The following is a 23,859-nucleotide window of genomic DNA, read 5'->3' on the forward strand; positions in this document are numbered from 1 at the left end:
TACAAAAACACCCAGAATAATGTTTGACCAAATATCTGGGCACCCCATGGCCCAGTCAAGTTGACATGTAAAGTTAAACATCACACTAACCAGTAATACAGTTCTGTCACATGGCTCACTCAACATTTACAAGGTCCTGTGCTATGAAATACACATAGCTAAATTAGATCCCTTCTTTCTAGTGGGAATAGGAATGATAACCGAAATATAATTCTAGTAATAACATTAAGTACCATGAGGGGGTCTAAAAACTGAGATGTTCAGGGTAGGGCGAGACTATTTCTTCCACAGGGTTTCAGGGAAAGAGTGTAGCATTTCAGCAGGGAATTAAAGGATGATGATAATGGCATAAAAGAGCAAGGCATTCCTAATGAAGAAAAGAAAAAGAAAGACAAAGAATCAGGAAAACATGCTGAGTCATCTAGTTTAACTGTCATTTAAATAACTGAGGAGAGGGACGCCTGAGTGACTCAGTTAGTTAAGCATCTGCCTTTGGCTCAGGTCATGATCCTGGGGTCCTGGGACAGAGTCCGTGTTGGGCACCCTGCTCAGCAGGGAGTCTGCTTATCCCTCGCCCGTTTGTGCCCTCTCGTACATGCGCTCTCTCTCTCTCTCAAATAAATAAATAAAATCTAAAAAAAAAATTAAAATAAAGTATATGAGAAACAAATAATCTGTGTAATGGTAAGTGGTAAAGGGAACCCAGAGCTTCCCAATCTCCCCAATAGGACTTTCTAAGAAACCCACAACTTTTGGCCTAGAACTGTTCTGAATTGTTTCAATTCAGCTTTTAAATATTTCTGAGAAATAACTTACTTCCCATTCTGCTAACTTCTCCCATCTCCTAGAGTTCCTCTCCTCCAGTCCTCAGTATGCCTAGTTGCCCATTAGGCTACAGGTTTAAAAGGCTTTTGAGGGTGCCAGCAACCAGGGGCTGCCAGTGTGGTGGGGGAGCAGGGCCATCGGAGAAGCTGTGGTGGGTCCTGAGTGGTCAGGACGACGGACCTCACAGGTCCTGGATGCCTCATCCCTTAGGGTCAACACCAGGTTGAAGTGGTTTGTCATATGCTTCGTGTGCGGCACTTTCTTCTCTATCCTTGAAACTGGATTGCTGTGGCTTCCTGGTGGCATAAAGCTTTTTGCAGCATTTTATACCCTTGGAAATATTGCTGCATTAGCCAGGATGTGCTTTTTAATGGGACCCATGAAGCTGAAGAAAATGTTTGAAACAACAAGACTGCTTGCAACAATTATTATGCTTCTGTGTTTCATATTTACTTTGTGTGCTGCTCTTTGGTGGCACAAGAGGGGACTGGCCTTATTATTCTGCATATTGCAGTTCTTGTCAATGACTTGGTATAGTCTGCCATACAACCCACATGCAAGGGGAGGTTGTTTGACTTCTGTCTTGTTGCTTCTGGTCTTCTAATGATTCTTACACAGATACGTAAATTTTAGTATATGCACATTAAAATATGATATAAAAGGCTAAATAAATAAATAAATAAAGGCTTATGAGGAGGAATCAGCATATTTCATAAAACATATTTCAAGTCCAAAACAATGAATTTCAAATTCATGAAACAAATACCTACCATCACCCACTATGTATCATGTACTGTGATAAGTCATAGGAATACAAAAATGAATAAAAATATGTTTCCTGCCCTAAAGGAAGCCACTGTTCACTTTGGAACAAAGACTCATCACGAGATGGAGAATGTCTTTGGAAACATCTTGAGAAAGACTATGCAAAAGATATCTTCAAGGTCAGTCCTAACCTGGAAAGCAATTTCGTCTAGTTTGTGACCACAGGAGAAAGGGTACCCACCCTACCTTCAAATCAGTGCCCAGTAGCTGTTACACAAGTCACGGTGGTGGAGCCAAGCAAGGCCCACTGAACACCTCCAAAGGTCAGGCATCAAGTTAGGCTCGGGTGGTACAAAGAGGAGTGAAATATCTAAGAAGCATTTCTGAACCACCTCCTGTTTACCAGGTGCTATGGTAGGTACTAGAGACCTGGTCCCTCGTGCTTGCTTGCATGCTCTCTCTCTCAAATCAGTAAAATCTTTTTTTTATATTTTTTATTGTTATGTTAATCACCATACATTACATCATTAGTTTTGGATGTAGTGTTCCATGATTTATTGTTTGTGCATAACACCCAGTGCTCCACACAGAACGTGCCCTGCTCAATACCCATCACCAGGCCAACCCATCCCCCCACCCCCCTCCCCTCTAGAACCCTCAGTTTGTTTCCCCAGAGTCCATTGTCTCTCATGGTTCGTCTCCCCCTCCGATTTCCCCCCTTCATTCTTCCCCTCCTGCTATCTTCTTCTTTTTTTTTCTTAACATATGTTGCATTGTTTCAGAGGTACAGATCTGTGATTCAACAGTCTTGCACAATTCACAGCGCTCACCATAGCACATACCCTCCCCAATGTCTATCACCCAGCCACCCCATTCCTCCCCCCCAACCACTCCAGCGACCCTCAGTTTGTTTCCTGAGATTAAGAATTCCTCATATCAGTGAGGTCATATGATACATGTCTTTCTCTGATTGACTTATTTCACTCAGCATAACACCCTCCAGTTCCATCCACGTCGTTGCAGATGGCAAGATCTCATTCCTTTTGATGGCTGCATAATATTCCATTGTGTATGTATACCACACCTTCTTTATCCATTCATCTGTCGATGGACATCTTGGCTCTTTCCACAGTTTGGCTATTGTGGACACTGCTGCTATAAACATCGGGGCGCACGTACCCCTTCGGATCCCTACATTTGTATCTTTCTGGTAAATACCCAGTAGTGCAATTGCTGGATCGTATGGTAGCTCTATTTTCAACTGTTTGAGGAACCTCCATACTGTTTTCCAGAGTGGTTGCACCAGCTTGCATTCCCACCAACAGTGTAGGAGGGTTCCCCTTTCTCCACATCCCCGCCAACATCTGTCGTTTCCTGACTTGTTAATTTTAGCCATTCGGACTGGTGTGAGGGGGTATCTCATTGAGGTTTTGATTTGGATTTCCCTGATGCCGAGCGACGTGGAGCACTTTTTCACGTGTCTGTTGGCCATTTGGATGTCTTCTTTGGAAAAATGTCTGTTCATGTCTTCTGCCCATTTCTTGCTTGGATTATTTGTTCTTTGGGTGTTGAGTTTGATAAGTTCTTTATAGATTTTGGATACTAGCCCTTTATCTGATATGTCATTTGCAAATATTTTCTCCCATTCTGTCGGTTGTCTTTTGGTTTTATGGACTGTTTCTTTGGCTGTGCAAAAGCTTTTTATCTTGATGAAATCCCAATAGTTCATTTTTGACCTGGCTTCCCTTGCCTTTGGCGATGTGTCTAGGAAGAAGTTGCTGCGGCTGAGGTCAAAGAGGTTGCTGCCTGTGTTCTCCTTTAGGATTTTGATGGACTCCTGTCTCACGTTTAGGTCTTTCAACCATTTGGAGTCTATTTTTGTGTGTGGTGTAAGGAAATGGTCCAGTTTCATTCTTCTGCACGTGGCTGTCCAATCTTCCCAACACCATTTGTTGAAGAGACTGTCTTTCTTCCATTGGACATTCTTTCCTGCTTTGTCAAGGATTAGTTGATCATAGAGTTGAGGGTCCATTTCTGGGCTCTCGATTCTGTTCCATTGATCTATGTGTCTGTTTTTGTGCCAGTACCATACTGTCTTGATGATGACAGCTTTGTAATAGAGCTGGAAGTCCAGAATTGTGATGCCGCCAGCTTTGCTTTTCTTTTTCAATATTCCTCTGGCTATTCGGGGTCTCTTCTGGTTCCATACAAATTTTAGGATTATTTGTTCCATTTCTTTGAAAAAAGTGGATGGTATTTTGATGGGGATTGCATTGAATGTGTAGATTGCTCTAGGTAGCATTGACATCTTCACTATATTTGTTCTTCCAATCCATGAGCATGGAACGTTTTTCCATTTCTTTGTGTCTTCCTCAATTTCTTTCATGAGTATTTTATAGTTTTCTGAGTACAAATCCTTTGCCTCTTTGGTTAGATTTATTCCTAGGTATCTTATGGTTTTGGGTGCAATTGTAAATGGGATAGACTCCTTGATTTGTCTCTCTTCTGTCTTGTTGTTGGTGTATAGGAATGCCACTGATTTCTGTGCATTGATTTTATATCCTGCCACTTTACATACATGAATTCCTGTATGAGTTCTAGCAGTTTTGGGGTGGAGTCTTTTGGGTTTGCCACATAAAGTATCATATCATCTGCAAAGAGTGAGAGTTTGACTTCCTCTTTGCCGATTTGGATGCCTTTGATTTCTTTTTGTTGTCTGATCGCTGTGGCTAGGACTTCTAATATTATGCTAAATGGCAGTGGTGATAGTGGACATCCCTGCCACGTTCCTGACCTTAGGGGGAAAGCTCTCAGCTCTTCCCCACTGAGAATGATATTCACTGTAGGTTTTTCATAGATGGCTTTTATGATATTGAGGTATGTACCCTCTATCCCTATACTCTGAAGAGTTTTGATCAAGAAAGGATGCTGTACTTTGTCAAATGCTTTTTCTGCATCTATTGAGGGGATCATATGATTCTTGTTCTTTCTTTCATTAATATATTGTATCACGTTGATTGATTTGCAGATGTTGAACCAACTTTGCAGCCCAGGGATAAATCCCACTTGGTCATGGTGAATAATCCTTTTAATGTACTGTTGGATCCTATTGGCTAGTATTTTGGTGAGAATTTTTGCATCCATGTTCATCAAGGATATTGGTAATTCTCCTTTTGGATGGGGTCTTTGGTTTTGGGATCAAGGTAATGGTGGCCTCATAAAATGAGTTTGGAAGTTTTCCTTCCATTTCTATTTTTTGGAACAGTTTCAGGAGAATAGGTATTAATTCTTCTTTAAATGTTTGGTAGAATTCCCCTGGGAAGCCATCTGGTCCTGGGCTTTTGTTTGTTGGGAGATTTTTGATGACTGCTTCAATTTCCTTAGTGGTTATAGGTCTGTTTAGGTTTTCTATTTCTTCCTGGTTCAATTTCGGTAGTTGATACATCTCTAGGAATGCATCCATTTCTTCCAGGTTAGCGAATTTGCTGGCATAGAGTTGCTCATAATATGTTCTTATAATTGTTTGTATGTCTTCGGTGTTGGTTGTGATCTCTCCTCTTTCATTCAAGATTTTGTTGATTTGGGTCATTTCTCTTTTCTTTTTGATAAGTCTGGCCAGGGGTTTATCAATCTTGTTAATTCTTTCAAAGAACTAGCTCCTAGTTTCGTTGATCTGTTCTCTGTTCTTTGGTTTCTATTTCATTGATTTCTACTCTGATCTTTATTATTACTCTTCTCCTGCTGGGTTTAGGCTTTATTTGCTGTTTTTTTCTCTAGCTCCTTTAGGTGTAGGGTTAGATTGTGTATTTGAGACCTTTCTTGTTTCTTGAGAAAGGCTTGTATTGCTAAGTACTTTCCTCTCGGGACTGCCTTTGCTGTATCCCAAAGATTTTGAACAGTTGTGTTTTCATTTTCATTGGTTTCCATGAATTTTTTTAGTTCTTCTTTAATTTCCTGGTTGACCCATTCACTCTTTAGTAGGATGCTCTTTAGCCTCCATGTTTTTGAGTTCTTTCCGACTTTCCTCTTGTGATTGAGTTCTAGTTTCAAAGCACTGTGGTCTGAAAATATGCATGGAATAATCCCAATCTTTTGGTACCAGTTGAGACCTGATTTGTGACCTAGGATGTGATCTATTCTGGTGAATGTTCCATGGGTACTAGAGAAGAATGTGTATTCTGTTGCTATGGGATGGAATGTTCTGAATATTTCTGTGAAGTCCATTTGGTCCAGTGTGTCGTTTAAAGTCTTTATTTCCTTGTTGATCTTTTGCTTAGATGATCTGTCCATTTCAGTCAGGGGGGTGTTAAGTCCCCCACTATTATTGTATTGTTGTCAATGTGTTTCTTTGCTTTTGTTATTAATTGCCTTATATAATTGGCTGCTCCCATGTTAGGGGCATAGATATTTACAATTGTTAGATCTTCTTGTTGGATAGACCCTTTAAGTAGGATATAGTGTCCTTCTTCATCTCTTATTACAGTCTTTGTTTTAAAATCTAATTTGTCTGATAGAAGGACTGCCACCCCAACTTTCTTTTGGTGTCCATTAGCATGGTAAATGGTTTTCCACCCCCTCGCTTTCAATCTGGGGGTGTCTTTGGGTCTAAAATGAGTCTCTTGCAGACAGCATATGGATGGGTCTTGTTTTTTAATCCATTCTGTTAGCCTGTGTCTTTTGATTGGGGCATTTAGCCCATTTACATTCAGGGTAACTATTGAAAGGTATGAATTTCGTGCCTTTGTATCGCCTGTAAGGTGACTGTTACTGTATATTGTCTGTGTTCCTTTCTGGTCTATGCTGCTTTTAGGCTCTCTCTTTGCTTAGAGGACCCCTTTCAATATTTCTTGTAGGGCTGGCTTCGTGTTTGCAAATTCCTTTAGTTTTTGTTTGTCCTGGAAGATTTTTATCTCTCCTTCAATTTTCAATGACAGCCTAGCTGGATATAGTATTCTTGGCTGCATATTTTTCTCGTTTAGTGCTCTGAAGATATCATCCCAGTCCTTTCTGGCCTGCCAGGTCTCTGTGGATAGGTCTGTTGCCAATCTAATGTTTCTACCATTGTAGGTTACATATCTCTTCTCCTGAGCTGCTTTCAAGATTTTCTCTTTGTCTCTGAGACTCGTAAGTTTTGCTATTAGATGTCAGGGTGTTGACCTATTTTTATTGATTTTGAGAGGGGTTCTCTGTGCCTCCTGGATTTTGATGCCTGTTTCCTTCCCCACATTAGGGAAGTTCTCTGCTATAATTTGCTCCAATATACCTTCGGCCCCTCTCTCTCTTTCTTCTTCTGGGATCCCAATTATTCTAATGTTGTTTCATCTTATCGTATCACTTATCTCTCGAATTCTGCCCTCGTGATCCAGTAGTTGTTTATCTCTCTTTTTCTCAGTTTCTTATTTTCCATCACTTGGTCTTCTATATCGCTGATTCTCTCTTCTGCCTCATTTAGCCTAGCAGTTAGTGCCCCCATTTTTGATTGCACCTCATTAATAGCCTTTTTGATTTCGATCTGGTTAGATTTTAGTTCTTTTATTTCTCCAGGAAGGGTTTCTCTAATAACTTCCATGCTTTTTTCAAGCCCAGCTAGTATCTTTAAAGTCATGATTCTGAACTCTAGGTCCGACATCGTACTAATGTCTGTATTGAGTAGGTCCCTGGCAGACGGTACTACCTCTTGTTCTTTTTGCTGAGATGATTTTTTTCATCTTGTCATTTTGTCCAGAGGAGAATAGATGAATGAGAGAACAAAATACTAACAGGTTAACAACGTCCCCAGCAAATATACTCTAAACAAATCAGAAAAGACCTGAAACCAGGGGAAAAGAAAGGGAAAGAAAGAAAAAAGAAAGAGAGAAAAAAAGAAAAAGATAAAAACAAACAAAAACAGAACAAAACAAAAAAAAACAGAATATGATCAAATATGATCAGGCTAGCGCATAGATCAGTGCCACACACTAAATTTTGGGTGTATTTTGGTCTGTTAGAAGAAAGTGCCTCCTAAAATTTTAAAGAAAGAAAGACTTATGTATGTACAAAATAAGGGTTGATACAATGAAGGGATGGGAGATGACTGTAAAGATGAAAATTATAAAAGATTTTATAAAAGGAATTGATAAGTTGTTTGAAAAAAGAAAGGAGATTTAAAAAAAAAAAAGAAAAAAAGGGAAAGAATGTGATCAGGCAGGAGACTAGAACAAAGCCATACACTAGTGATTTAGGGTATATTTTGATCTGTTAGAAGAAACTATCTCAAAATTTTAAAGAGAGAACAACTTATATATATATATACATGCCAAAAATAAGGGTATCTACTATGAAGGGATAGAATGACTCTAAAAATGAAAAATAAAATAAATTTTTTTTCAAAAAGGGATTGATAAGATGTTGGCTGAAAAAGGGAAAAAGAAAAATTCAAAAAAAAAGTTAAAAAAATTAACTTTGAAAGACTAATGAATCATGGTAAAAAAGCCATGAATTCTATGTGCAATATTCCCCTAGCACTGGAGTTCTCCCATTCTCCTTGATTGGTAAACTTGGTCTTGGCTTGCTGGCTGTTCGTGCTGATATTCTGGGGGAGGGGCCTGTTGCCGTGGTTCCCAAATGTCTTTGCTGGAGGCGGAATTGCACCGCCCTTATCAGCCCGGGCTAAGCAAGCTGCCCGGGTTTGCTCTCGGGAGCTTTTGTTCCCTGCAAGCTCTCGGTACAGCTTTGGAGGACGAGGGTGAAAATGGTGGCCTCCCAATCTCTGCCTGGAGGAGCCGAGAACTTGGGGCCCTGCTCCTCAGTGCACCCCCAGAGAAAAGCAGTCACTCCGGTGTCCCCGGTCTCTGGCCGCACTCCGTGCTCACCTGGCCTGTGACCGAGGGTTTCTATCTCTGGCACCCGACCCCATGTGGAGTCTCCAAACCCAGCAGATCCCTGCGGTGCACTCCCGCGCCGCTCCTCCCGGGGGAGGAAGGGGAGTCTCCCCGGATCTGCCACTTGTTGGGTCCCTGCTGGAGGAGCAGTGGCCCGACTGGGCCGCGGATCACAGTTTACGGCCACCCCGAGCTGAGAGCCCGCGCCTCGGCTCCGTCTCTGCAGCCGGCTTCCCCGCTCCGATACCTGGCAGCTCCGCCGCACTCAGGCACCCCCCATCTTTCTGTGACCCCGAGGGTCCTGAGACCACACTGTCCCGCGAGGGTTCCACCCCCCGCTTAGCCACTGGAGCGACGTCGCTCCGCGGAGCCGGCTTCTAAAAGGTCCAATTTTGTGCTCCGTGGCTCTATCACTTGCCGGAAGCGGCCAACGGAGGCCCCCTCCCCCGCCATCTACCCTCCCGAATATCGCCTCGGATTCACTTCTCGCACGTCCTACCTTCCAGAAAGTGGTCGCTTCTCTGTTCAGAGAGTTGTTGCTATTCTTCTCTTCGGTCTCCTGTGGAGTTCGTAGGTGTTCAGAATGGTTTGATCCCTATTCAGCTGAATTCCTGAGACCAGACGAAATCCAGGTCTCCTACTCCTCCGCCATCTTGCCCTCAAATAAATAAAATCTTAAAAATAAAAAGAAGAAACTACACTCATTATGGGTACCCATCTATAGGTACAGATGGAGAGGAGCATCCTAGGGGAGCAGGGGCAGCAATCACCGACCTCACCTATCCTGTGCCTGGGGTTTCCTTGCTGAATTGCCCTGGTTGTAGCTCATCTTCCTCCCACAAATTGACTCCATTTTGTTTTCCACTTTGATAGTCAAAGTGATCTCCAAACACAAATTTGATCACGTCAATGCTCTGCCTAAAATCTAGGTGTAGCTGTCCATCACCCAGAGGATAAAATCCAAAGTTCTTTACCCAGCATGTCAGGCTCTCATTCAGTCATGCTGATTCCTCCTCAAAAGCCTTTATTTATTTATTTATTTATTTAGCCTTTTATATCCAAACTGCTTATTTCTAACCACCATCCCTCTGTATTCCCTGTTACAACATACTCAACCGCTTGCAGGTCCCTGAATATAAGACCCCTCACACCACTGACTTTGCACATGCTATTCCCTCTGCCTGGAAGACTCTTTCCTCAATTTTTATTCCTCCTTTAGAATTTTGCTCTTGAAAAAAGAAAAAGGAAAAAAAGCTTTGTCTGACCAGTCTCAACACCTCCACCCTCATCTCAGATGAATTATGAGACTCTCCTCTGTGTTCATGTAATACCCCATCTGTCCCTCAGTCACAACACTTGTCATTCTGCTCTGTAACTGCTCTGTAACGCCTGAGCCACTCAGGCGCCCCTCTATGTTTGACTTTTAAAGTACCTGCAAAGAAACTACTGACGGGGCGCCTGGGTGGCTTAGTGGGTTAAGCGTCTGCCTTCGGCTCAGGTCATGATCCCAGGGTCCTGCTATCGAGCCCCGCATCGGGCTCCCTGCTCTGTGGGAGGCCTGCTTCTCCCTCTCCAACTCCCCCTGCTTGTGTTCCCTCTCTCACTGTATCTCTCTCTGTCAAATAAATAAATAAATAAATCTTAAAAAAAAAAAGTCAAATATAGATACAGGTTCTAACGTTAAGCTGCTTTCAAAGGAGTGAGAGATGTGTACTCAGTCAGATAAAGAATAGAGCATAATGACAATGCAGTCATGCTATTAAAGTTATCAAAAGGGCAGTGGGAAGGCATGGCCACCACCACATTGTTTTCCAGAGCTGTTCTTAAAACCACCCTAATTATACTGGCTAGATAAGAACAAATCTTTTCTACTTAGTTCAGCCAAGACTGACTAATTTTTTCAGTAGGAACTAACAACAGGAACAATAAGAGAAAAAAAATACAAAAGAATTTTTTTCACAGACAGACATTTTCAGCAAAGGATAGCCAGAGCCTAACCAGAGAATTCCCACTGGATACCAGATGCGGAGGTCTAAACTTCCTTGGACAACAGATCCAGTTCCTCAGGCCCCTAATTGACTCCCTAAGGATTTGGCCTGACTTAGTTTTCACTCCCTTTCAGGAAAACTTGGTGGTGCCATATGTAAACTGATAGGTCCCGATTGGGGGGTGGGGGGAGGTTTCCTTCTCTTTCTGCTCTCTAGGCTCCTCTCCTGAACTTTAGCTTGGCCTGAGCTTACTGGCAGCCACCTCCTTTGCTCTACCTACAGATCACTATAATTTTGAAACCCTGGAACTTCTCCTGAAATTCTGCCTGAAACTCACCTTTCTCTATCTTTTTTAAAAAAACTTGTCTGGGGGGGGGCACCTGGGTGGCTCAGTTGGTTAAGTGTCCAACTCTTGGTTTCAGCTCAGGTCATGATCTCAGGGTGGTGCCATCGAGCCCTACATTGGGCTCTGTGCTCAGCAGAGCTGAGTCTGCTTCTGTACCTCTGCCCTGCCATCCCCCGCTCGCATGCACTCTCTCTCTCTCTCTCTCAAATAAATAAATAAATCTTTTAAAAAAAAATCCTGTCTGGAATATCTGCCTTTATCTAACCTTTGTTAAGGATGGTTCTATCCTTTAGGGGTATCCAACTGGTTTCCTCTCCTTCCCCTGAACTTATGCTGCTTGGTCTCCTCTCGGATATTTTCCTGGAATGCCCCTCTGCCGTCCTCCTAACCTCTGAACATTTGCACAGTTCACTTGTTCAGGAAGCGTTCTCTGAGCAGCTTAGTCCACAGGGCAGCTCTCCTATGTCTGAACTCTAAAACCCCTCATGTCAGTTATACTTGGGGCCCTGTGTTACATTATATACCATCCCTATGAGGTTGTGATTTATATGTTTACCTGTCTCATTACCCCTGACCCCACCCAGACTGTAACCTCTTTAAAGGCAAAGAATCGGGGATGCCTGGGTGGCTCAGTTGGTTAAGCGTCTGTCTTTGGCTCAGGTCATGATCTCAGGGTTCTGGGATTGAGTCCCGCATGGAGCTCCTTGCTCAGCAGGGAGCCAGCTTCTCCCTCTGTCTGCCACTCCCCCTGCTTATACTCTCTCTCTGACAAATAAATAAATAAAATCTTTAAAAAAAAAAAGGCAAAGAATCTCATTTTTATATTCCTCCCATCCCCCAACTGCCTCCACCCATGACTGAGAGCAGTTACTGAGCACCTACAGTATGTGAGTTGCTATTCTGGTGCTTTATATATGTTATTTCACTTGATCCTCACAATTTTCTCACAAATGAGAAAACTGAGGGTCGAAGAACATGAATAAAAGGCCAAGGCCACCCAACTAAAAAGTGGCAGAGCCATGAAGGGATTCCAAAGCCTTGTGGCCTCTAAGCCCAGCTGGCACCTCAAGTGGGGCAGGCGTGCCGGAACCACTCGTCAATGACCAAGCCTTTCTCAGGGCCAGGCGGAGAGCCAAGGTACACCACACCAGGCAGCAGAGCCAGCTTGACACCGCCCTCCTCTGAAGCCCACATCTGGGTCTCCCTGGCTTCCTGGCACTAACCCTTCATCCTGTGCCAATTTAGGCAGTTAGCCCTACTCTGTTCCACAGGTGGCTTATTTGGAAGCCCTGATTAAATGCATAACACGTCAGGAAGTGAGAAGTCAAGCTCCTCAGAAGCAGAGTTAGAGAAGTGGTTCTTGAGCCCCGGCTGGCTGGAAGGGCCACCCAGTTTCAGCTCTTGTGTTTTCCTTTCGGGGCCTGTCAGGCAACTTTGGGATTACAAGGACGAGACTTTTGCCAACAAGCCCTGTCTGAAAGAGAGATCAGTAGAAGCCCTGACACCATGGAAGCCCCAGGGACTCCAGTCCCTCCTGCCTCACCCGGACCCAGGGCCACATCTGCCACCTGCCCACGTGGAAGGAAGCTTCTCCACTCTGGTGGTAACAGGTACCATTTACTGAGTGCCTACTATGGGCCAAGCACTATACCCAGTGCTTTAAGTGTTTATCTCAATGAATTCTTGTTAACATGCTGTGAATACAACATCTAGTACAGTAGTTAAGGACACAGGCTTCCGGGTCAAACTGCCCAAGTTCAGAATCCCAGCTCCACCACTTGTGTAACTGCACTAACTGACACCTGCTGCTTGACTTCTCTGTGCCTCAGTTTCTTCATCTGAAAAACTACACTAGCAATGGCAACTACTTAATTCCCAGAAATGTATGAGGATTAACCGAATTAATAAGTGTAAGGTGCTCAATGCATTTGACAGTTTACTATTATAATAACTATTATGTAAGCATCATCTCCATTTGACAGGAGTATAGCAGTTTAAGTCACTTGCCAAGGTCATGCAGTTAATTAAGAACTAAACGTGGGGCGCCTGGGTGGCTCAGTCAGTTAAGCCACTGCCTTCAGCTCAGGTCATGGTCCTGGAGTCCCAGGATCGAGTCCTGCATCGGACTCCCTGTTCGGCAGGGAGTCTGCTTCTCCCTCTGACCCTCCTCCCTCTCATGCTCTCTCTCTCTCATTCTCTCTCTCTCTCTCAAATAAATAAATAAAATCTTTAAAAAAAATAATAAAAAAATAAAGAACAAAACGTGAACTTAAATCCAGGTCTGGTCTACCTGACTCCAAAGGCACATGGACATCTCAGAAATCCCAGCACTTGAACCCTCTCTTGTAGGGAGCAGCCGGGCTGGTGAAAGAGCTACAGAAGGACCCAGGCTGGAACTAAGCTCCCAGGGTCAACCTGGAGGGTTGAAATGTGCAGAAATGTGCAGAGCCCAGAGCCGACCCCAGGAATGTAGAGTCTGGAAAGATGTCACTCACCCTACCCCCAGTAATTTTACACAAATGACCTCAGGCTGAAATGAATATCAAAGGCAGTACTGAAGAGGAAAAGAAGTCACAAAAGGACATCACGAAGCCTTAGCAAAATGGTTTTTCCACAGAGAGGGGAATACTACCCAAGTTCACTTGGTGCCTCGCAAGGGTAGAAAGGATATGAGCTTGGTATGAGAAGTTTTGGCACCTGTCTGAGCATTTTTTGTGCATTGTTCTCTCTTCCCCACCCTTAGCTACCACCAACCTCCTGGTCTGAATGGAGTGAAGTAATTGTAGTTCCCTAAAGATAATTCTATAGGGCCTCAAATTGCCCTCCCTTCTCACTGCTGATGTTCTTTTTGTTGTTGTTGTTCTTTTTTTAGATTTATTTATTTATTTGAGAGAGAGAAAGAAAGAGAGAAAGACTGGGAGGGGCAGAGGGAGAGGGAGAGAGAGAGAATCTCAAGCAGTCTCCATGCTGAATGTGGAGCCCAACATGGGGTTCAATCTCATGACCCTGAGATCATGACCTGAGGCAAAACCAAGAGTGAGAAGCTTAACTGACTAGGCCACCCAGGCGTCCCTCACTATTGACGTTCTTTAGAGTAGCTAACCAATCTTGCTTCCAGAGCCCCAAGGAACAGACACTCATTGTCCATCTCTGGGAATGCTTGAGGGCATGCTCTTGAGTCATGAGGAGCTGAGAGACAAGGTGGGGGACAATCGGAGTTGCCATCCCCACCATGTTACCTATCATAACATTTCTGAAGGAGCCCAGTTTCCTACCTCCCACGGTCACTGTGCTCAGTACAGGGAGCTGGACTCCTGTCCCTCTCTCGTGCATCTGCCATTCCAGTGTCAACCTCTCCTGTCTGGTTCTGAGAGCTCTCAAAGGCTTCCTGGTAAGAGAGTCGGGAACTGAGGGAATTAGGCCCAGAAAGCCTTGTCCAAGAAAAGACCAACTATTAACAACTCAGGACAGGGAGCGAATTTCATTTATCCTTGAAAATTCAGCTCCTGACAGTTGGTAGTAGGTGACAGCATCAGGGAAATTAAATTATTCTTAAAGGTCAGAATGCCTAAAGATTGGTTAGAAACAAGCCACAAACTTGATCTGTTTCCTGCTTGTCAACTTGTCTCTAATCATCCCAGAACAACATAATACCTCTGTCACCAAAGCGCTCCAATCCTCTGGATCCTGCTCACAAATCCAATGGTGGCGATAGCTAAATAATCAACATCTAATTTGTGAGAACCGACCTCGATTGCTCAGAAAGATCCAGTGTTTCATTCTCCACCTCTCCACACCCTCACAGGTTACACACCCAAGAATAAAACAAGGTGAATTTCAGACCAGATTAAGGAAATTTCTAACATCTTTTTAATCAGCCCTCTGACAACACGTTACCAGTATGTCGCAAACAAAAGCAGAAACAGAGAGAGCAAACCAGCTCCTGAATCACTTCCTCTCAGCATCAACCACCTTGACCCCAGAGTCTGATCCACAAGCACACACCCAGGCCCTTGTAACACAGGCGTGCACATTCCCAGCACTCACTCTAAACTAAATGGTAGCCACACACAAGCCATTAGGACACCACACAACTCGTAAGTATACCTCGAGCCCCCAGACAATATTAAGAATATAAGCCCATCACGCTTCAGCACAGATGAACGCTGGGAGCTAGAGCATGCACATGCATCTCCGTGGCCTGCGTGTTCTGTCTGGCTCTTCGGGGAAAGAGGAAAACATGAAGCGGAGACCCTGATGGCTATGAAAAGAATTTCCTGCTATTTGTTTCAGGGAACCACAGACAGATAAGAGCCAGGAAAGCTATCCAAACAATCATAGCCCACTCCGGAAACTGAATGTGATGTTCAGGGGAAGGCTGTGCAGGAGGCAGAAGAATAGGAAGGGAAGTCATATCAAACCAAACCGTGAGAATTCTGTGCAATGGCAGGGAACCCCCAACTCGGCCCTCCTTCCCCAGGGCCAAGGGAGGCTCCTGACTCCTGACTCCTCACCACACCCGCAGTGGACATCTTCAGGCCACTGAAATAAACACAGAGCTGTGCAAGAAGAGACACAAACAGAATTTCCAACCTGCTCGTTTGGGGAAAGGCAGGCATGTGAGACAGGAGAAGCATTCAGGGCTCTGCCACAGCTGCCCCTGTCTTCCTGCTACTAATCACAGAGTCAGAACTTGAGGGCAAGAAGGAACATAAAAGATATATCTCAGCCAAATTCAACTTCAGGTAAGAAAACCAAGTCCAGCGTAGACAAGTGACTTTCTCCAGTAACGCTTAGCTCACATACTACTAAGAACCAGCTCTCCTCACTCCCAGCCCAGGGCTCTCCCCATCCCTCTGGGTCTTCTGGAGGCCAGGGTGGGACTATCCCCCAAGGTGAACCGTATAAAACTCCCTTGTCCTCACTCAAGGTAGGGGTGTAACTGGATCCACCCTCCAAACTCACTAGAGGATGAGATGAGGATTGGCATTTCCTCCTGTTTATCTGCATTGCCTGGCGTGGAGCCTTAGGGAGATTAACCCTCCATTTCAGAAAACCCCACCGCTGTGGGTGACGGGGTCTCCACCCAGCACCCCGGGCTGCGGCTCCCCTGCCCCCACCCTCACAGGGTGGAGCAGCTAAGCTGCGTGCAGAGCTCTCCCCGTAGTGCCACGGCCACCACAGAGCCCTGAGACCCTCCCAGGTTCCCTTGCCCTCCCCAAGCCTCTGTCCCACCCAGGTGGCAAGCCACGCGGGGGAAAGGCAGAGAAGTGAAACCCACGCTGGGGCGGGGGGGGGGGAGAAGCAAATGAAGGGTGGAAGGAAAATGTGAATAAAGGACGCTGCCTCCGAATGCCTCCCTGTCATAAATGTCAGCGTAATTTCATCCATTCTCAGGACAGAATGTACCCCTCCAACAGCCCACAGGAAGAAAGCAAGCGTAGACTACATTGTCGATTCACAGACGGACGAGATCCAAACAGCGGGTGAAGCCAAGATTCCACTGCCTTCCAGAACCCAGACCTCCGGCCCCCACTCAGTAGTCTCAACTATCAGTGTTTGAGAAATTCTGCTCTCAGTTGGTCCGGGGTGAGACCCGTCGATCTCAATTTTTAACAAACATCCCAGATAATTCTGATACAGATGCTCAAGGACCATCTCGGAGAAGTCCTACCTTCTCACTGTCCCATCTGCCACCCGGTGGCTAAGAGCAGAGGCGGTGAAGTCCCCAGACCTGGCCTCAGACTCTGGCTCTTGAGCGCGAGCTGCAGGGCGCCGGGCAGACGACTGTGCTTGAGCCCCCACGTCTGTGAAATGGGGCTCATAAAAGTACCCACCACATGTGCTGTTACGGCGAGCACGTGAGGTGATCTAGTTATTTACCGTGTTTAGCACACTGCCTGGCAGGTAGAAAGCACATGGTATTTGCTGGGTACTAGCTGTTCTACTACTTGTCAGTTGTACTATAATTAGTAAGCACACCACATTTGTTGTCTAGTACTATTTTATATTGCAATATGTACATATAACACTCATTACTCCCAAGAAGTTGACAGGTCGAGTAACTTTTAAAGCTTTAGGGTTTCTAGAGCTAGCTGCTTCGCTATTAGCTTAATCCTAAATTACCCCTTCCCTGTGCCCTGGTAGTCTCACCACTCCCTTCTGCCCCTGGACGCTGGACACCGGGCTCTCAACGAAAGTTGAAATTTATATTGTGCTTTTATGTTTTGTGATGAATGTCAAGTGTTTTCTAGGGTGTGTTCTGATGGCCTGCTCTTCTCTGTTAACATTCTCCAAAGCCCTTCCTTGCCTTCCCTCCTTTCCACCTCTCCCCTCATCAACCCACAGCCCCCATTTTCCAGAAGACTTATAGGCAGTTAATATGTGACCCCTAGACGAAGACTATCCATCTGGCCAAAACCCTGAAAAATCACTCTGATCAACAGAACAGGTTGATGGAGAATAGCGCTCAGGCCTGCGTACCCCCGGCCTTGTGCTGAGGGGACCACACCAAGCTGAGGGGACCACGCCGAGCTGAGGGACAAGGTCTCGGCACGCTCCCTCTTCTCCGTCACTGCCTCCACCACTTCCCGGCCCCAGCCCGGCCTCCTCCTAGAGCTTCTCCCCACTGCCCCTAGTATTTCCACCTGGACAGTCCACAAGCATCTCATCCAAACATACCCAAAATGGTGTTTAGCATCTCAGTCACAAGCTAGCCTATCTATCCCTCATCCTCATCTCAGGGCTATTGGCACCCGATCGACCCAAGAGCCCAAACCAGACTCAGCTCCAAGTCATCTTCGTCTTCCCCCACCCACCATCACCCACTCTGGTCACTCACCAAGGCCTGCCAGTTCTTCAAACGGCTCCCCTGCCCCTGCACTCCCAGCTCAGATCTCAGACTCCCACGTGGACTCCCCACAGCTGCAACAAACCAGCTGCCAGAGCGTGTGTCCCGAAAAATAATCTGACCAGGTCACTTCCCACTGAAAGCCTCTGGTAGTTCCCCACTCACAGGACTCCAAACTCCTTAGGCTGGTTGTCAAGACTTGCACAATTTGGGAGGGCCCTACCCCTCCTGCTACCAAAGAGAGCCCTGATAAGACCAGGCCAAAAATATCCACCACTCCACTCTAACCTAAAAGGCCAGCCACCCAGGGAACATGTCACCTGTCACCCAGATATCAGCCAAATTTATTTTATCTGATGGTAGATCCTTGGGCCCTGAAGGGATGATACAGACTTTAAGGAGGAAGAGAGAAGAAAGGCATGGCTAGGGCGTTCAAGCCACGGGGCCTGTGCTCTACTAGCCATGGCAAAAGTGCCAAAATTCCGTGCGGGATTCCCATAATCTTCCCTTTTTTCTGGACATAACTCAGGACTCCCTACCGTACCCCGCAAGCCTGCAAATTCCCAGATGACCTGGGAGGAACAGAACAGGAAGGCTCGAGGTTTGGCACCAGTTCAGAGTGGAACTCCTAGGGCCAAGCACTAGGGCCTTTGACTGTAGGGGGGAAAAAAGGCCCTTTGTCTGGGTGGGTGGAACCAAACCATAATGGCAGCAAGGAAACCAGTTTTGTGCCCAGAGATGGGGACTTGGCCCTCAAATATCAGGGTGGAGAGGGGGAAGGGAGAAAGGAACACACCTTAAGAAAACAGAGGCAACTGCAACAGTTCTTACTCACTCCTGGGTTTTGTTTTCTGTTGCGTGTTTGTTTTCCCTCACATAGAGCTCTGCATGGCCTCTGAGTCACCCAGGATCTAGGAGGACCAGGAAAAGGCGTGGCTCCCTGGAGGGTGGAAGAATCAAGACGAGATTTCGATGACTCCATTATGAGACTGTTAGTGGAGAAAAGGAGCCACTCTATCATTTCCTTAATTGCTGGTGAAAGAAAACAAAACAAAACAAAACAAAAAAACCAAAAAACCTCAGAGCTAGCTGAAGGAAACAAACAACAAGGAAACAAACCCTTCCTTCAAAACACTGGGCACGGGTACAGGACAGGGGGAGCCCTGCCCACCCCAGTACTGCAAGAAACAGAAGGGAAAGAACAGAAAAACCTGAGCCTTAAACAACAAATATTTCTGTTTGTTTGTTTGTTTGTTTGTTTGAGCAGAGGGTGAGACAAGCAGACTCTGCGCTGAGCCTGACTCAGGGCTTGATCCCACAACCCTGAGATCACTACTTGAGTCGAAATGAAGCGTCAGTTGCTCAACCAACTGAGCCACCCAGATGCCCCTAAATAACAAATGTTTCATGAGAACATTCTCCCCGGACACCAAGTCCAAAGCTACTTGATAAGATTCCGAGTTGCCTGAGTATCTTAGTTCGCCCCATAACGGGTCTCTGACCTTACTCCCTGATGCCTAGAGATTTGTTTCTTTGGGTTTGATCCACTGAGGTGATGGACCATTTAGATTGAAGGACAAAGTCTCATGCTTACCCTCAGGGCAGAGTCTACTGTTTCTCTGCTGTGAGGGGTGGAGGGATCCACTGTTTCTCTCTTCCAGCCCTTGCCCCAGCCCGCCCTCCACCTCTCACACCCTTCCTTCTCCTGCCCTTGCCCTCAGCAAACTCAAATGGCATGCTCCCTCAGACACCTTGAAGGGGCTTCCACAGGCAGATGAATGCTTCCCGCTCTGTGCTCCCACAGCACATTGATTTTTTACGGTTTTGCCCAGATGGATATTCTTTGTCTGGGGGTCACATATTAACTGCCTATAAGTCTTCTGGAAAATGGGAGCTGTGGATTGATGAGAGGAGAGGTGGGAAGGAGGGAAGGCAAGCAAAGGCTTTGGAGAAAGTTCACAGAGAAGAGCAGGCAATCAGAACACACTCTACAAATCAAGCAGCCCTCACTAATCCATTCCGTGCCCACGTGCTATGTATAGAGGTGAGTCAGGTCCCCTGTCCCGTGAAGGCTTTCCTCCATTTTTTGCCCTCTCCACCCACATAGCTCAGTGCTGGGTGCTCTGGTTTGGCCCCAAGCCCAGGAGGGGCTATTTATAACATCCTAGAGTAATGATATTTAATGCTTTTATTTTTGAAAATTAAGGTAAAGTATAAAAAAGAAAATAACTATCACCCATACTCATTTTCCACCTGTAATCTAAACTTAATCAGGGTTAACATTTGGACATATTTCTTCCAGTCTTTTTCCAGGTGGCAGACTGTAACCTTCCGGAATGCAAAGATCAAATACTTTCTTTTTCCAGTTCTTACACTTCTGGGGGTCAGAAGTCCAAAATGGGTCTCACTGGGTTAAAATCCAGGTGTTGGCAGGCTGGTATTCCTTCGGGAGGTTCAGGAGGTGATCTGCTTCTCCAACTGACCCCACCGCTAGGGGCTCCCAGGTCCTCTGCCTTCGAAGCCAGCGATGGCTAGTGGGCTCTTGCTCACCCTCACTGCAGTGCTCCAATCCTGGATCTCCCGCTTCCCTCTCTCAAGTACAAGGACCCTGTGAGTGCACTGAGCCCACCTGGATAATCCGGGATACTCTTACCATCTCAAGATGCTTAACTTTAGCACATCTGCAAAGCCCCTTTTGCTGAATTCAGTAACAGTCACAGGTTCCAGGCATTAGGAATGAACATTTGGGGGAGGCCATCACTCTGTGTACCACAGGCAACTTTTCTAAACTCTACAAAAGAAATTTGCTTTGCCTTCCTTCTCTTTTTTTTTTTCTGACACATAGGCAAGAGCACAAGCTTTGAGGTGAAGCACAGTAGCTCTGTCGCTAACTGGCTGGATGACACTGGACCAGTCATTTCACCTCCCTGAGCCTCTTTTTCTCTCATCTGTAGCACAAGGATAAGGCTCACTGCATTAGGAAAAGACACGGACAGAGTAAAGTAAGCTGGTGCCTGGAGTGCAGTCAGCCCTCACTAACCATCCCTTTCCACCCTTTCCTTCGCCACCCCCTTTTCTCTGCCCCGTGCCCATTTCCTCCTTTGCCTTTCTCATCATTTAGCAAAGAAGGCCATACTACCATACTACCCACACCGTTTGTGACTCTGCCTCAGTGCTTCTGGGAATAGCTACTCAAGGCAGCCACTATATTTATTTACATGGAGACTCTGGGTTTTTTGAAGTCCTTTTATGTTCACATAAAACTTACACAGAATTCCTCATAACTTACACGTGCCAGTTCCAATTCTGCCCTGTGAATCTGTACATTCATTTCTTTTCTTTTCTTTTCTTTTTTAAAGATTTTTAAATTTTGTCAGAGAGAGAGAGAGAGAGAGAGCGCACCAGCAGGGGGAGCAGCAGGCAGAAAGAGAAGCAGGCTCCCCACTGAGCAGGGAGCCCCATGCAGGGCTCGATCCCAGGACCCCGGGATCATGACCTGAACCAAAGGCAGACGCTTAACCGACTGAGCCACTCAGGCTTCCCCGTACATTCATTTCTTTATGTCATCCTTCTGCAGTCCTTCTCTACTCCTTCTAGGTAACAACAGTGCGGAGGCAGGAGCAGCCCAGCCACAGCAGGGAATTCTTTGGTCAGAAGGAATGCTGTTTGCCAAGACGTCCCCTAAAGCCCACTTCTAGGCTCAGCTTCCAGCAAGGCCTCCATTTTTTGCCCTCTCCGCCCACACAGCTCAGTGCTAGGACACATTCTAGCTCTAGGACACATTCCCAGGCCCCCAGGGACAGTAACTGTGACAGAAGCCACACAACACTCTGGGGATCCTGCCGTGCAATTACGACACTTTCCAGAATGTTGTTCACGAGTTACTGTGACCCAATCCTTCTACTCCTGGAAATTAACTTCCCCTATCATTTTCATCTCCAGCTGGCCTGCCAGGACCTTGGCGAAAAAGTGCGTCCCCACCCAGGTGACCAGGGCAGCATCTCTGCCTATTGCCAGAAGTGTAAGAGCTCCCACCCACCCAGCACCCACTATGTGCCCGGCGCTGTGATGTAGCTACAGTCTTCACTAAAAAATCCCATGAATGTCATCACCCTTGTTTTAACAGATTAAAAAAACTGAGACAGAGACATTAAGTAATTTACCCATCCCACAACACATAATATAACCTCCTCTCCCACCCAAATAAATATTAGTAATTTAATCTGGGAGCAGAGCAGCCTAAGATTTCAGCAGTCTCCTGGATGAAATCTACCTTCCAGAATGATTTTTGCTCTCTGACCCCATTTGCAGGATTCAATGGTCAGCATTTTGTTTCCTGTCTTGCCTTTCACAGATGCACCTGTTCCCTCATACCACACTCACAATTGCACATCCCTCATAAAAGCTTGCTTTTATGAACCTCAATCTCTTTTGGGAAGAAACGGGGTCAGGTTCCTGGTCCCCATGAAAAGTCATTCTTCCTGAACTGTCAACTATTTGCACAGCCATTCTCTGGCCACAAAAGAGGTGCACTAGGGAAAGAAGATGTAATGAGAAGCAGGAGGTTGAGAGAGTTCTTCGAATGGTCATAAAGGAGAGGAGATTCGAAATGCAGAAACAGTCATAAAACACACCCAGAGTTTGTGGCCTTTGTACAATGGCAGCCTCGCCTATCTCTTCCCATGCCTGTTGGGATCTGACTTCCTTCTCAGTCTGCCCCTCCTGGGCCTGTCTTCTCAGACCAATACTAGAGACCTGGGACTGCGGCCAAACCAGAGCACCCAGCACTGAGAGGGCAGAAAAGGGAGCAAAGCGCTCACCGCACAGGGGACCTGACTCACCTCTGTACATGTGCACTTGGGCATGGAATGGATTAGTGAGGGCTGCTTGGCAGGACTCATGGTTTAAGAAGTTTAGTAAGGGGGTGCCCGGGTGGCTCAGTTGGTTAAGTGACTGCCTTCGGATCAGGTCATGATCCTGGAGTCCCGGGATCGAGTCCCATGTCAGGCTCCCTGCTCAGCGGGGAGTCTGCTTCTCCCTCTGACCCTCTTCCCTCTCGTGCTCTCTATCTCTCATTCTCTCTCTCTCAAATTAATAAATAAAATCTTTAAAAAAATAAAAAAAAGAAGTTTAGTAAGGAGTTGTACTTCCTCAAGTGCTGTCTGACCGAGAGCAAAGGGGGGTTGGTGTGGGAGGTATCACAGTGCTCTCCCATTTAGAAACCCATTGTCCCTCCCTTCTCCCTCTGCTGGGTTACATTCTTCTATCCATAGGTCACTTATTCACTGAGTTGGGTTCCAGGAAAAAAAGAATGTCAGTTGAATTTCTTAAAGCCCCAAGCACTCAATTCAGCTCAGGAGTATCTATCATCTCAGTACTAGTATGTTTTTAAAGACTAGCAGAAAATTTTGATGAGAACCTTTGCACCCATAATCCCTTTTTTTTAAAGATTTTATTTATTTATTTGAGAGACAGAGAATGAGAGATAGAGAGCACGAGAGGGAGGAGGGTCAGAGGGAGAAGCAGACTCCCTGCTGAGCCGGGAGCCCGATGTGGGACTCGATCCGGGGACCCCAGGATCATGACCTGAGCCAAAGGCAGTCGCTTAACCAACTGAGCCACCCAGGCACCCCCCCACAATCCCTTTGCAGACTGCTGAGCTACAAACCAAGGGAGGAAGGAACCTCCTAGGTGCTAGAGACCTTTATGTTTAGACTTCATCTAATGCTTAGAATTGCCTGTTGAAGTAAATGCTATTATCCCTATTTTGCAAGTGAGAAACTAAAACTTCAAGAAGTCACTTGTTTCCTCTCTAAGAACTGTTAAAAATGGAACCAGGACTCAGACTCACATATTTCTTTTATTTTTTTTACGATTTTATTTATTCATTTTAGAGAAAGAGGGAGAAAGAGAGAGCACGAGCAGCGGGGTAGGCGGAGGGAGAAGCAGGCTGTCTGCTGAGCAAGGAGCTCGATGCAGGACTTGATCCCAGGATCCCAGGATCATGACCTGAGCCGAAGGCAGACGCCCAACTGACTGAGCCACCCAGGCGCCCATCAGACTCACATATTTCTTAATCTAAAGCTCATGTTTTCACTCCACGCCACCCTACCTACTAGAATTCAAGGAAAGGAAAGATGACTGCTTCCAACAGAGATACAAAGGGCTTCGGTGAAGAGACAGGGTCTGAGATGGGCTTTAGGGTGAACAATAATTCAGGAGACT

The 23,859-nt window shown here is 45.8% G+C and overlaps 1 long non-coding RNA gene across 3 annotated transcripts in view; it reads right to left on the reverse strand.

The window, feature by feature from the left end:
- LOC114197077 (uncharacterized) overlaps positions 1–23,859 on the reverse strand; it is a 59,885-nt gene that overhangs the window by 14,463 nt on the left and 21,563 nt on the right. For all 3 annotated transcript variants that reach the window (XR_003606853.2, XR_015769076.1, XR_015769075.1), the window contains exon 4: positions 8,950–9,124. This is a non-coding gene — a long non-coding RNA (uncharacterized LOC114197077). The remainder of the gene's footprint in view (positions 1–8,949; positions 9,125–23,859) is intronic.

The sequence above is a fragment of the Eumetopias jubatus genome, unplaced genomic scaffold (assembly GCF_037043125.1).
Source record: "Eumetopias jubatus isolate StellerSeaLion01/CBP00866 unplaced genomic scaffold, mEumJub1_p1.0 scaffold_10, whole genome shotgun sequence".
Classification (NCBI taxonomy): Eukaryota; Metazoa; Chordata; class Mammalia; order Carnivora; family Otariidae; genus Eumetopias; species Eumetopias jubatus.